The following is a 15,508-nucleotide window of genomic DNA, read 5'->3' as shown; positions in this document are numbered from 1 at the left end:
AATAGCATTGGATTTTGTCACTGTGTTTAGGGTGAGGACAACAGGAATGCTTAATTCTGTGGCAACACATCGGCAAAACATTGCGTAGCATTTGAAACAAGCTGGTAGGGATATTCAGTATTTTGTTGGTCCTGTTTCTCTTCTTCAGTGAAGTCAGAAGTATGCTCTGTGCTAGAACAATTCTTCTGGTTATGTGGTCCCTAAGGTAAAATTCCCAAAGGTAAAATAGGGCTCATTTGGTGGGCCAAAGGTGTATGAAACAGGAGCTGCTCATTTCTTGCTCTCAATTTAACTTTTTTTCTGCTCTTGAGAAAGCAAACCTGCTACCAACCCTAATTGCATTCATGTATTTATTTGTTTTTTTAGTCGAGTAGAGCTTCCAAGAGTCAGTATCGGTTATTACCAGAAGATATAAAGGTTATTAAGTAGCTGTGTGTGAAAATAGTTGAGCCCCATTCTGGCAGTCTACTACATACCCTTTCTGTATGTAGCTAATGAATAGCTTATCCATCTTCCTTTTCTTAAAGTACAGATTTGTAGCAAAATAAAATGAATTTTTGACAGATTCTTAGATGTGTTTCACCATTTTGAATTTTTTGTATTTTTTTAAAGAAAATGTAGAATAAAATTCCTATAGAATATATTTTCTACATGAATCTCCATACTGCTTTCTGTTCACAGGAAAAGCATGGCCTAACTTGAGAAAATTGCAGTTGCATTTATAATCTTGTTTTACATTATGTTAGTTTTCTGAGACTGCAGTAGGTAGACTCAGATGAACACATTAACTGGTCTTCCATCCTTTGTTGTAAGAGGGACCAAGTTTTCCTTATAATTCTTGTTTTACTGTAGGTAGACATGTTCAGATATATACAGACACCCTGAGTTGGCTGGTGTATCTTTTGCTCCTCTTCAGATGCCTTTTGTTGCCTTCTGACTGTAAGCATTCAGAGGTGTCCATTCAGTTAGGAAAGAGCAAGTACCAAGTCCTTAGTAGTGTTGAAATTGGAATGTGTATGCTGAGTTAACAGCAAAAGATATTACGTCCAACCTGTTTACTGGCAAAAAACTGTACAGGCCTGTTTTTGTGGTGGTTCTTTTAATTATTTCTTAATTATTATTTTTATTAGTTGAAAACCTTGGAAAGAAGTTATGCAAGATAGTTCAGAACTAATTTAGTAGCTTGATGATGCAAAAAAAGATTCCTGTTTGGGAAGGTGTCGTTGTTACTTCCTTTCTGCTAATTCTGGCATTCAGTGAATTGTTCAGGGATCTGTTTCAGCTCAGGAAAGCTGGAAAAAACTAATCAAACAAAAAAGAGAACTTATGAATAGTCTTTTGCTCGATTAGTGAGTTGAATTGGCTTACTAAGGCAGAGCTGGTGTGAGAGATTGTAAGGAGCTATGCAGCTGGGAGTGAGAAGACAGTGATGATTTAATTTCTCAGAATCAGTGTGCTGTTAAGATTGGTAAATCTGCTTACCCTTCAAAGGAAGGAGAAGCGTATAGCAATCCTGGCTTTCTAGAGTGTTGTTCTTCTGGTGTTCCAGATTTGTGATTTCTTCTGGACTTCTGTGTATAATGTGGTGTATGCAGTCTCCTTCATTTAAAGTAGTGAACTTCCTTGTACTGTCACAATTTTTCTCTTTTTTTTTTTTTTTACAGCTCTCTCGAGATCTGTAATTGTTTTCTGGGATAAGTAGCATGCTGTGCTGCCTTTTTAGCTATGTGATTATTTGCTTTTGTACATGAGAGCAGGAGTAATTTCATAACAGCTGACTGCAATAGTTCTTTGGATTTCCATTTGGTTAGGATTAACCTTATTTTCACTGTTCTCCTGTTGATTAAATGTCTGTGTAGACTTAAGCTTCTGTGTTGCCATTCATCTTTCCTAAATTTCAGATTAAAAACAAACATAAAACCTGAAAAAACCCAAAAGAATGTAATAGCCTTTTTAAAATGAGTTGTGACTCGTGTTCCAGATAGTGGTAAGACATAACAAAACTTCTGGTAGTAACATTTTACTCAGTACAATTTATGACTAATGCTCTGCTTTCTTCTAACACTGGTGTAGATCAATTTTCAAGTTAAATTTTTTCCTACTCTTTTTTTTTTTTTTTGCTTTTGCTTTGCTCATATCAACACAGAACAAATGCCCATCATGGGAAGAGGGGAGGATATTCTAACTTCTTGTCACTATTTCTGAGTGTGTGGGGTGCAATTACAAGCTTGTATGGTCTCTTTCTAGTGGCAGTGATTACATTGACATTTATCCTCTGTAGGTGCATAAAGTCATGTTTGTGGTTTGGTGGTGTTGTCTGTATTATATCAAAGTGGGTTTCCTTTTTCTGCCTTTTCATTCACCGTCATCTTCTGTTTCAACAAGGGAAATTGTCTGGGTTTACTTTCTTTTTCATCCTCTCATCTTTTTTCTCTTTTGCTTAAACTATTTTTTTCTGTTAGGTCTCTCTTTGTAACTGGATATATTGACTGTTGACTACTTTCACCTCATTTTTCTACTTCCCCATACTGATACCTACACTATAAGCTTTTAGATTTTTGTTTTTTTCCTTGGGATAAAGTGAGAGATTCTTTGTACAGTGCCCAGTACAAGAAGTCTTGATGCTGTTCTAAGCTGCAGTAAAGACACTTAGTATCTTCTGAATTTCTTACTTATTTAAACTTTCATCTGTATTCTGTGCTGCTTGCTTACTCTATAATGGTAACCATTGTTTTATTTTCAGCATGCTCTGTTTGTTGTATTCCATTATGTTTCTTTAGAGGCCTTAAAATTCATTAATTTTTAAATGTCTTTGTTGTGCTGCTGGGAATGGTGTGGACTTTTTTTCTGAATTGCTGCTGTTGAACTGCAGTATAACGTATGAGAGCGCATTGTTTTTTTTCATGCAGTTTATTTCGCATGTAGCATTGGATTTAATCTCTTACAATTTATATTCCAGTCCTCCTGAAGAGTCTGAATCTATTTTAGCATTTCATAGCTTTCATAAATACTGTTTACTGTAGTCCTACCATTCATAGTTCAGAATCAGTTTTGCTTTGATGGTTGAATTTATGAAGCTCTACTTCTGGTTTGTATCTAGCAAATACGTATTTTGGCATTTGTCATTAAGGAAGACTTTTAAACAGGGAATCTAGTCATTCCCAAGTTCAGGAATTGTTCTGTGCATCTTATTGTAGGCCAAAATCTGTTAAATTTGAGAATTAATGTCATCTGAGATACCTTTATGAAAAATGGCAAGTCCAATCTTGTTGTTGTTCTTAGTATTTCATTGAGATGTTTTGAAAACGTCTCCTTCTCCTAATCCTAAACTTTTTTATCTTTCATGTTCTTAACCAGATATGAAAGTGGTGTTAAGAGCAGATTACTTCAGAAAGAAAAGATTTATTTTTTTTTCTTTTAAATTTAGTACTGTTTAAGTATGGCAAAAAACTAAAACATTTAAGTGGGGACATGAATCAGTAAATTAGACTTGCCTTTAGGTTACTTTTCTTAAAAGAATGAAAAATGAAAGGAAGGACAGAAAACTGAGTGTACTTCCCAGTTTTACTGGTCACGGCTGCTTCTTGAAGTGAGCAAAAATCAATTTACTGAAATCCAGTAACAAAGTCAATTTTAATAAGTTTCTTCAATGTCTATGTCATTCACAAGCTTGAAATAATTTTACAAAGTCCTAGTAAATATTAGTAGTAGTTTGCTTAAATACACCAGTCTGTTATTTTCATTGCAGAATGTGCTTCTATATTGATACTCCCAGTACTGGGAGTCCTGAAGAGGTGTCCAGATATCTAAACAGTTTGCTTTTTCTCCTCCATCATGCAATCAGCAATATCTCCATGCTTCACTTTAATTTTGTTACTGACCTAAAGGGGAAATACTGTAGGTGACAGCAATTATTCACCCAAATAGTACCTTTTTAATTTGATCCTTGAGGAATTGTAGAGTCATGGCAGCCACTTAGTTAAGTAGACTGCAGATCCCCCAATATTTGTGTCCTCATTTGAAGTGCACAGCTACAATTTGCAGTTCACTGTTAACTTTTTCTTTGAGAGGAATTATGACAGTTGATGCAAGTGATGCTGCTGCCTTCCAAAGCTGAAAAAAATATACCAACCAAAATCTTTTCAATATTCATCACATTAATGAGGGAAGCTAATAGAATTTCCTCATGTATGCTTTTGCTGGCAAGCTGAAATGTATTCAGCATGCGTCCAGGCTGTTTGAAATAGTAATTATAACTAGTGTTACTGGTTGTACTTCTAGTTCCTTGTTACACTCTATGGAGCTTTATAAACTTTACCTAGAGTGCTTATTGGTACTATGAAGAACACTTTATGGTGTGATAGTCTGGTTCCATTTCTGTAAGAAAATCATGTTGAAATGAGTTTCTAAAGTGTCTGTGATGGATAGAGGACCCCAAAAAGCTCTTTTATGCTTTTCTGTTCTTTGGGGCTGTCTTGTTTGTTTGTTTCTGGTTTTTTGCTTGTTTGGTAGCTCTTCACCTCCTGCCATCACAATGTAGTTGAAGGCAGATGTCAGATACTCTGGAGGTCTAGTGGCAGGAGTGGTTTCACTATTGGCTACGATTTTTTCTTTATCTTTCAAAGATGTATTCAGAAGACAGTTGCTTCACCCTGCAGCCAGTATGTGGGAACAGGTGAGTGAAAGAGAAGAGTTAAAGGGAAAGAGACAGAAACTAGCAAACAATAAAAGCCTGACGCTATTTCAGGTTTTGGCTGCTTTTATACTCAAAGCTTATAAAAACAAGTCTTGAATGTTAAATGGGGGAAGAAAATGAAACTTTCCTACTCCCGTTCGACATAGTAGGCATTAAAATTTTACTGCCCTACTGGTAATGTCATCTCAGTTATATGCCATTAGTAGTTGTGCATGGCTGTGATTTAATGAGCTATGGTTCATCTGCTCAAGCAGAATATAGTTCTGGGCAGTTAATGTTGGAAGCAGTAGTGTTAAGGTGTTGAGTAGTTGATGCCTCATCTTGGTCCTATTTCAATACCTTGTATTTAAAGTTGAAATACTTTTTAGCATTGGGTGGGTGTTTTTTTGGAAGGGGAGGGATGTGTTTGTATGTGGGTGGGGTGGTTTGTTTCTTTTCCTGTTTGTGTGGGGGATGTTCTTCATGTGTAAAATCAACCATGAAACAAAATTCAGGTAGTGACTGCGGGCAGGTAAGCAAATACGATGTTATCCTTCACTGTGGTCGCTGGTGCCAAGCACTGTCTCACTGAAGAGATGTGCTGTTAATAAGGTACCAGTAATCCTAGTATTTTTAATGCATAAATTGAAATCCAATTTCCAGTCACCCAGAATGAGTGTGTTTCTGAAGAAGTCTATGAGTTATGTACAGTTGCAGATAAGACCTCTGGAATATGCCATGCTGTCATGCATGCTTTAAGTAGCTCTGATGCAACTTATGATTAAGGTTACATTATATATTCCACTGCCACTAAATGACCTCTTGTGTTCTATGTAACTTTGCAGAATTACCCAGAACTTCTTATGCCAGTTGTGTGGTTTAGGCTGAAATATACTGAAAGCTTCAATTAAAACAGTGAAAAAGTTTTAATGAGTGAACACAAGGGAAAAGGTCTCTAGTATTTTAAAACAAAAAAGTACACTCCTTGAAAAACTTGCTCTGAGAGGTGCGAGTGCTTTCATCATTTTGCTTAGCAGTCTGTCTAGATTGAAATGAGGCAGATTACATGTTGTCTTTGAGCTCTAAAAATGTCCAGAAATGCTGTCCTGTTGAGCATGTGCTGCACCTCCATCCAGTTTCTGTTATTGCACTTACTGTGGCGATAGGCAAAGTTTACTTTTATAGGCAAGCTATACTCCAGCCTGAGAAGGCTGTGCGATTTATAGCTGTCAGTGTCTGGATTTGGGGAATGGACTTGAGAGAAGGGACTTACTTTCCTGTGTTGCGAGCAATTGCTTTGCTTTCTTCTGAAATTTCAGCTCTTAAGAAGAATTTTTTTAATTTTAAAAATCAGGAAGTATCACTGTCTGGTGATGTAGCTAGCCATCCTTCAAGGTTTCTGTACTGTTTGAAAGTATTAGGGAATGTTGGGTGGGAACTAAAACTTACTGAAGGATGGATTACATCTTCCATAGGTAAAAAATGAGACTCAGATATGGAGAAAAGAGTTTGGGAGTAGGAGAGGGTTTGGAAGAGGAAAATAGGCAAAAGCATATGTCTGCTAGAGGAAACTGCTTTCCAGAGGCTGGAGTAAACCCAGGTTTTGAGTCTTGCCATGTCTTTGCTGTCAGGAAATACCTGACAAACCCAGAGGCAAATTATCTTGTTTCTCTTCTGCTGCTGGACGGTATCTTCTTCTGCTGACAGTTCATACTCTGTTCTATGTGGCCTAGGTCTTTGAATGTAAAAGTGACAGCTTAGCTGACTGGTTGTATTTAGCAAGTTTTATGATGGTAAAACTGGTCTAGAAGATACACAGAGATGAGGACTTTAAGGCATGCTTGTTTCCTTACAGGAAGTGATGTTTCTGATACTGGGGGATCTCAGGCAGCGCTGTCCCGACCATTTTGGTTTTGGGTTGTTGTTTTTTTTTGTGGCAGAGGAGTAAGGATAAGACCTGGTTCTGTGAAAGGTTGCTGTATCCTACCGTCTTGCTTCTGGATTTGAGTTTCTATCATAGGTGACTCATAAAACAGCAAAGCTTATTAAGGGTAAGTAAGGAAGAAGAAAAAATGATCCTGCTTTTGCATCATGAAGAATAATCACTGTTACCTGAAAACATGTCAGTTACCTTATATACATTGCATAACGCTTCTGTGGTTTTGTTATGCTGTATGTGCATATCATACTGGATTTTGCTGTGTCAAGTTAAACTTCTTGTAAAACCAAAGAAAACCCACCAAAACAACCAACCAAAAAATCTATGTAGGGAAGGTTTACTTCATTAATGGTGTGAATGCTTATTAAACAGACTTCCGTGCCCTGAAGGGCATCATGAAGTCATGCTTCCTGTTTTGGTAAAGTACACTAAAGCATGCTACAGGTGTATTCAGTTTTCAACTTAAAGTGAAACACAGGCACTGAGTGTTTTAAATACTGAAGGTTGCAATATGGATTCTAGGCTCAATTATGTTGAGTGTCACAGAGGAAAAAAAAAATCGTATCTGAAGGTACTCTTTGATTTCTTTCTGGTACTTTATGAGGTTGTTCAAAAGGGTCTGCTTCCTAGGAAAGTGTGGTTCCTTCAGATTTTTTTTTGGAAAATAACCTCTTGGTCTTGAACCAGGGAATATTAACTTAAAGATGTAATAAGGTATAGACAAAGGCAGTGTATATTTTTTACATGAAAAGAAGCATTGTGCTTATTCTTGAAAGTGATCTTACTGATGTGTTGTCTCAAGGCAGGGCCTAAAATTACCTGGTAATGGTAATTAATGTTACTGATTAGTAATAACGTTTGTGGATCAGGAATCTGAAGAATGATTTCAAATAATAATGGCAATTTTGCTATGCGTTTTGGAATCAAGGGTGTATGAGAATATTAGTATGGTTCTGAGGAGAGTTTACATTGTGCAACTCTAAAAAGATAGTAGTAATTCATCAAGAAGTGTTAACCCCTTCATGTTCCTGAAGAGAGTGCAGCTGATGTCTTTTGATGCAAGACCGTGGTTTTGTTCTATTAGATTTTAGTTGATTGCTGCTGTGATAGCCAACTTAACTATGCCACTTGGAATCTTGTGGCAGAGTGCATAAGCTACCTTTGATGTACCTTGAAGAGACCTTTATGCATATATCTTTAAGGTAGTTTAGACTTGCACTGACCAAAATACTGTGAGGGCAGTTTTGACTGTGGCTACTTCACCTGTCAAAGCAGTTCTGCCTAATGGGACCTAATGTTACATTCAAATACAGTGTTGTGTGTAAACTGGAAAAGGAGGATGGTTGGAAGGTCCAGCCTAATCTTGCTTTATTAGGATTGCTTATCGAAGCAATTTTCTAGAAATATTGCTAACCAAATATTTACTACTGTTTACGGAGTAGGCAGGCCATTTACTGTTTCATTATTCGTAATGAAAGCTCTGTCATGGTTGAAGGGAGTCAGTGTGGTGAGTGTGGTTCATGATAAGAATCCACTTGTTAGAGCAGGTAATGCTAGTTTTTGGAAAGTGACTATGCTTTTATCATGTAAAAGAGCAAAAAGGCTGTGAACGTACATATACCTCTGATGCTCAGTGGGATTTTGCCATAGCATAAATGGAGGCTTTTTGTAGTTCTAGAGCTTTATTTTTTTCCTTGAAGGAAATAAAACTTTGCAAGATGGGCTAAAGTATGTTTTAATATACCCAGCTACAAACTAGATTGAACCTTCTGTTCACTATGTGGAATAACAACAAATAAATTAGGGCAAATAACAGCTAGTACTTTTCACTGCTGTGAAAGAAACCTAAGTAGCAGTCTTGTTTCTCACTTTGTCAGAGGGTGATGCTTTACTGGTAGTTGATTCTCCATTAAAGTTTTGCTGGCTGTGCATGTTTAGAAAAAGTTGCTTTGCTGATTTTCTGCCTGCTGGTAATGTGTTGAGTCAGATGGCTGAACTAATGCGTGGTACAAAAGGATGGATAACAGTAAGATTAGTATACTAATATGTCTCTTCAGTTTAACTTACGTTCAAGTCTGGAAAAATGCTCAGGTTTAGTAAAAATATCAATTACAGCCAATTTTTTTTTTTTTTTAACCTTGAAGTTAGGCCTCAGTGGTGCAAGATTTAGTTTAATTGTTGCTAGGTTTCAGTTCCCTGGAGAACCATGTTTACATAGGTATATTTATCTTTTAGAAGATTATTCAGGTGTGTATGTATTTGCAGTGAATTCAGGCACACTGTTTTTTTCCTCCAGGCTGATGAAAAATGAGTAGCATGTCAAAGCTGACTGGTTATCTTAATCACTTCAATTGAAGTTAACAATTGTAATAGAGGAACTGAACTCAGTGACAGTTTTCAAGTAGTGCTGTTTTTTGTATGCATTGCTCAGCATAAATCCAGACATTTTTCTTTTATCCTTTCAACACTGTTAAAGTATTTAATGATGTTACTAAAATTTTTTTGCCTTTATTTTTCATAAACTTTCTGCCATTGTGCTTGTGTAATAAGTTAAAATTTGCAGTTAGATAAAACCATACTTATTAGCATATGTAGTGTTCTTAACGAATTCTTTTTAAGACAGGTGCTTGAATTAAAAACTTAATTTTACTGTACATAAGTGTGGGTCATACAGCAGTTTGAAAAACAGTGTGCATACAGAGTTATATTCTTCTTAGTGTGCAGCCTGTCCAATTTGGTGTGATTTTAAGACTGTCTTGATAAGTGCCTCTCCCAAGCTGTCTATCATATATGTTATCTGAAAACAGATTTAACATCTTTTTTTTTTTCCCAGATAAGGTGATTCGCTACAGTGGGTTATTCCAAAATCACAAGTTCAGATACGGTGGGCTTTTTTTTTTCTTTTCTGTTACGCTCACCTGTGGCCAGTGAAAATAGGTTAAGTTTTACAGCACATACTGCTCTTTTAACTCTTAATTCTGATGTCAGTTGTCTATTTCCTTGCCCTCTCCCAAGCCAACCTCTTTATGTTTAACTGTGAGTGGCTGGCTGTTTTTATATGCTCCAAATATCCCTTCATATCTTCAGGTTTTTTTCTGGATGAGGATGACCAAAATTGCTTACACCATTTTATCACAGTTATTCATGCAATTCTTCCATTCTTTGTTAAAAATATCATACAGACCTACATCAATTAAGATATTTGCTCTTCCACTGCTGTCACTGCTTGATCCCTCCAGGTCAGTGTGTGGTTGATAATGGGTTTTGCATTCTGTCAGTGTGAAATAGAACAGGTTTCACTGGGAGTGGGGAGGGATGGACAGGCATAAAAACACACCTAGTTTTACAGCATTAACAATTCGTTGTGAGATTCCTCTTCCACTAATTCACTTTTAGAGATTATTTAATTCACCCTTTATGAGGTTTTACATCACCTTTGGTCAACCTTCTTTTAATTAGCTCTTCCTTTAGCACAGCTATTGTCACTTTGTTTTAGCCTTTCAAGGAATCACCAATTCTTTAGTTAAATTGTTGCATGGGAAACTCAACTTAGCCCTGCTCTTGTGTTCTTATGCATTCTAATACTTAGTATATTAGCCTAGCAGAGTCTTGCTTTGGTAAACTTGTAGCATGTTTTTCCTGCCCATGGCAGGGGGGTTGAAACTTGATGATCTTAAGGTCCTTTCCAACCCTAACTATTCTATGATTCTGTGCTTTACAGACTTACGCCAGTATTTTAAGTTCTTCAACATTTCTGAAATTCGGCATAGTAATACATATGGACTAATTTGTCTGGCTGGAATATTTATTCAAGTAAATTTTGGAGCCTTTTCCTGCTTTGAGTATGTGTTTGATTATTGTACTTCCAACTCGGTTTCCAGTTTTTCTTTTCAAGATTCATCTTTGACCTCTTCTGTTCAGATGATTTTGCTAACACATTCCATTACTTCCAGCAAGTTTTGAAATTTAAGCTTAGGTAATTTTTTTTTTTGTTCTGTTTGTTTAAGGTCTGTGTTTATAACTTTATAGGCATCTCTTTTGAAGTCTTCTCTGTTTACTAAAGGCAAATGTAAACCAACTTTGTTGGTTCATCAACAAAGTAATGGATAAACATATCAGTTTATCACATGCAAAAATACTTACTACTGCTGTGCTAAGTATTGTATGCATTAATTAAGCTTTGGAACTGAATAAATATAAGCTAAAGATATGTTGGACATGTTCTAACACAGATGAGTAATGCTTAATTTATGGCTGTAGTTTGGTCAGTTGTGGTGTCAAATTTCTAAAGCTACAGTGCTGCTTTATCTATTTGGTTGAGATTATCAGTAGAGATTCTGTTTGTGTACTGCCTATCTCAGGAAGTCTTCCAATACTTACAACTTAGTTCAAAGTTGCATAGTGTGTTTTGATGGTGTATATTATGTCAGAACAGTGTAATAGTTAATATGTTTAATATGATAGATGCCTGATTTTTCTGTGTGTTAGTACTTGTCAACTGAAAATTGTTACTTTCTTACAGTCTTGTGAATACAGTGCTCACAGAGCCAGGGTAGGGCAGTGTGTAAAACAATAAAATGTGATAGGGAGCAGTGTGTTCAAAAGTGGGATTGTATTACTGTTGTACATGATTGGTTAAAAAGTAAACTGGGAATGAGAGGAATTACTTATTCCTATTCAGATGGATTATTTCTGATTTGACGTCATGAAACCTGTCAGGTCAGCCTCTCAGGAAAAAGTACTTCATATATGTAGAGACATTGCTTTTTATAAATATTGAAATAGCTTTGTTTGAATATGCTAGCAGGTTAAAATTAGAGATGTTCACTTTATAACTAAATCATTTGCTTATCATTACATATGTTTGCTTTCTTAGGTTTTGGTGTTTCATTTCTTGCAGAATTGGGTAAATTCTGTGTTTGATAACCAGTGATCACTCTCTTCACCCCCCCCCCCCCGATGTCACAGGTACAAGAATTTAGTGCAGAAATCCAGGTGTTTGTTTGTGTCTTCATCAGCATCTCCGTAGCAGTATAGTATCTTTTTTTAGTAACAAACACATAATATTAATTCTTCATGACTAATCAGCTAATGCTGATTAATATTTTTCTTTAACTGACCAAGTGTGTTTTGTTCAGTTATCTAGCTTTTTTAATGTAACAGGTGCTCACAGTGTGCATTTACTGTAGAAGACAGTTTTCTGGCAAGTAAAAGGCTGATACAAAGCTATGTGAAAAATTGAGAGAGGACATAGGATATACATCTTCACTTCCTAGAAATTCCTGAAATACTTTCTAATAGCTGCAGCCTTTTGTGTTTCTCAGATTGCCTGTGTATGTGGAAGGTACGTGGAATTTACTTTGGCCTCAATCAGTAAAACAGGGAGAAGGCTTCCATAACATTCCTGTGTTAATTAATAGTTAATTATTTTTGGGTGATCATGGAAGTAAAATAAAAATGCTTTCACACCTTTCATACAAAAGGCAATTGCTAAGATGGTTTCCAAAAGATTGAGAAAATAATCTGCGAGTACTTTACATTATTCTTTACAAATGGTAAGTGTTAAAGCCATTGGAAGACAGGAAAGAATCTAACAGTACTGCTGTTTAGTTCTTTCAGGGTTGCTTTTTGTTTGGTTGTTTTCTTGTGAAGTTTAGGTAACTTCATCAGAATTTTAATTCTCCACTAAACTTCAAAACTGATTATTTTGGAGGATCTCAGCCAGGAATTTGTTTCAGTTCGTTTGTTTTTGTTTAAAGGTTATAAAATATCATTTTGCGTTTTGGGCACTCTTTGCACATACTGATGGGATAGTATAAGGTGTAGGCTTTCTTTGCTGATACAGGGGGGATTCTGGTGTGAATTAGTCTATTGTTTTCCAAAGTGCTCAGTATACTTTTTCAGAAATGTCCTTCTAACTTTAACTGGAGAGCTCCTGACTACATCACTTCATAGTTGTTCAACATAAATACAATTTATTTCGAACGCTGAAGATACATGTAGAAATCGGAGAGCAGTTGATTCTGAGTGGATGGATTTAAACATAGGGAGTGTGGAATAGTATCTGGGAAGGGAAGATCCATTGCAGACCAGTCAGTCTGCGTTGTTCACAAAGAGCAATTTCGAAACCAGACAGTGAGCTGAGGGGAACACATTTTATTTAAAAAATACACAACTGAGGAACTAAACCCGTGGGATTTTTGTCTGTTAGACCTGATACTGTTAAACTGACATTGTTAAAATAGCAACAAGTAATGTTGTTGTTTAAATCTCGTAGAACGGATGGCTTCTTTCTTCCATCTTTCTGATCATGATTAGTAGTTTTCACAGAATTGTATTATTGCTGATTCTGCTGCATCAAAGATATCCAAGTTGTTTATTATGGTTAGCTGCCAAACATCTGATTCATGCTACTGGGCATGGAAAAAATAACCTCAAATACGTTTAGCAGCCTAATGTTTGAGTAACTCGGCTACTTGTAGCTAAGTATTTGGGGGCAAATTGCTGTTTAAGGAATCTAAAGTAGAAGATTTTTGAGGGTGCAATAATTAAGCCTAATCTGAATGTGAGCCACTAAGTCTGTCTCAGTGTTCAGACTGTGCTGATGGACTCACTAGTGGAAAATATTTTGAAGGATGTGATACTGTTAATTTAACCCATGTTGTAAGGAAAATTTACAGCAAGCAGAAGAGTATATGTTCACTAACTTTAACTGAGTTACTGTGTGAGCTTGGTGTAGTGCTAAGACTTAATATGGAGATGAACATTGCTTTTAAAACACTTTAGTTTTCCTTGACTCTTTAGTTGTACTGTTTTCTATTGGCTAATTACTCAAGAAGCTTTACAGAGATTTGTAATTTGGATGTGGATGGATAGTGTATGTCAGTTGCTAGATGATGTTAGTTGCAGATGCCAAGTAGACGGCTGAAAGGATTATTCAGCTGTCCTTTTAGGAACTTTTAAACTGATTTTTATGTTACAGATACTTAGGTTTTTTGGAGCTTAGTACTGGGAAATGAAAAGACACAGGACTTCCTCTCAAATATACAGCTTTCTTGAGTTACTGAGGAAATGAGGAGACTGTGTTTAATCTTCTTATTTTCCTAAATGAATGCAGATTGCCATTGTCAGTTGTAATGCAGGGTTGATGAACCGTTGATCAGACCTGTTCTGGCCATTCTGACGTACCATCATATTAAATAATGTAAATGCAAGCTTTAGTAAATGGAAACAAATGCATGACTGTGTTAAACTTGCCGGTTAGTTATGTCAGAGTTCAACGTCATGCTCTGAACCAAAACTGTTGATGTATCGAAATTTATGTGGACTGTCTGTTTCATCAGCTTTAATGCTTGATCATGTTTGTATAAATTTTGTTTACTCTCTATTGGTTTCTGAAGGAAAGATAACAGGAATCTTGTTTGCCTGATGCTCAGGCATCTCACTGATTAATAGCAAAGGGTGGGTAGGGTAAGTGCTTGCTAACATTTTAGTCCATACACTGATGATGCATGCAGGGTACAGGTCCATGTGGCAGAACTTTAAAAATGACTTGTTTGTTAACATTGCTATTTCTGCTGCATCAGCAATAGTAACAAACAGCACTGGTGTTAACAGCAAAGACTGTTAAAATTGTGATGAATAAAACCAACTATTTCTTTGCCAAGTAAGCATACTAAAGCTGCTAGATTAGAAAACATGAGTTGCAATGTTCCACCAATAATAAAGTACTTAAAAGCTTTCTGTTGACATTTATACAAAGAGAACAGATGAGTGTGCTCTGTTTGGTTTTGATGTCAGCTTGATGCAGACCTTGCAACTGCCCACAACAGAAGGAGTTTTGCAGCCTCTTCTTGAAAAAAGAAGTGACTGAATTTTGATACCAAGAGTGCTGGCAAATTGCTCAAGGTGCTACCTACTTATCACGGGACTGACAGTTTAATCATTGAAAGCATATTGCTAGATAGGTCTCAGAGGATTAAAGGTGGAGTAAATAGTTTTCCCAAGGCGTTGGAAAATGGGGACTGTTTTGTGGCTTGTACACCATATTCTCAGTGGTAGTATCCAGAGCTTAGAAATTTTAATTTCTTCTACAAGTGCTGATGAATTTAGTGAATAAATGGAGTAGTGTCATGTTGGTTTGGTTCTTGTTTCATTTTTTTACAGTAAAGGTTGTGTTTAAATTTGTTGGTTTGGGGGGGGAGGGGGGGCAGGATGTGAACATCAGCACACATCTTGTCGTTTGAGCCCAAGCTCTGTATTAGCCTTCAGAACTCTTTCAGAGAGGTTATTACCCACTTGTCTTCAGACATTTTTTGTTTAAGAGCAGCATATAAGAGTTACATACTTTTCTGCTTTTTTCTCTACGTTCTCAATGATATTTTTCAGGTGCTTCATTTACAGTATTATTGGATGCTGTTTGACTAAAACAGTGAAATTGTCCAATTGACGGGTAATGTTTTAAGAGAACGTGGAATGGCTTGTCTTTCTAAATAAGGGTGGTGAGGCACTGGAATGGATTGCCCATGGAAGTTTTGAATGCTCCATCCCTGGTGGCATTCAAGGCCAGGCTGGACAGAGTCTTGGGTGACATGGTTTAGTGTGAGACGTCCCTGCCCATGGCAGGGGGGTTGGAACTAGACGATCTTAAGGTCCTTTGCAACTCTAACTGTTCTAGGAGTCTGTGATTCTATTCTGTAAATCCTAGATCCATATTAAGGGATTTGGACCATCCAAAGTGTTAATTGTATGTCTGTACGTTAGAATGGTTGTAACTTTCAGTTACTAGTTTCTGGACCTGTCTGATTGCAAAAGAATTTAAAAACATGCATTCAGTTGCTTAGAAGTACCTTTTGATTTTCCAAATTGATGACAGCAGCAGCTGTGTGCAGCAA

At 36.5% G+C, this 15,508-nt stretch overlaps 1 protein-coding gene across 11 annotated transcripts in view; it reads left to right on the top strand.

Moving 5' to 3' along the window:
- QKI (QKI, KH domain containing RNA binding) overlaps positions 1-15,508 on the top strand; it is a 157,000-nt gene that overhangs the window by 17,441 nt on the left and 124,051 nt on the right. The window lies entirely within an intron of this gene.

Source organism: Pezoporus flaviventris, unplaced genomic scaffold (genome assembly GCF_033815535.1).
Source record: "Pezoporus flaviventris isolate CSIRO_AGI_PZ_B2104156 unplaced genomic scaffold, CSIRO_AGI_Pfla_v1 ptg000066l, whole genome shotgun sequence".
Taxonomy (NCBI): Eukaryota; Metazoa; Chordata; class Aves; order Psittaciformes; family Psittacidae; genus Pezoporus; species Pezoporus flaviventris.
The sequence above is the reverse complement of the archived record's forward strand: the minus strand, read 5'-3'. Positions and strand labels throughout refer to the sequence as shown.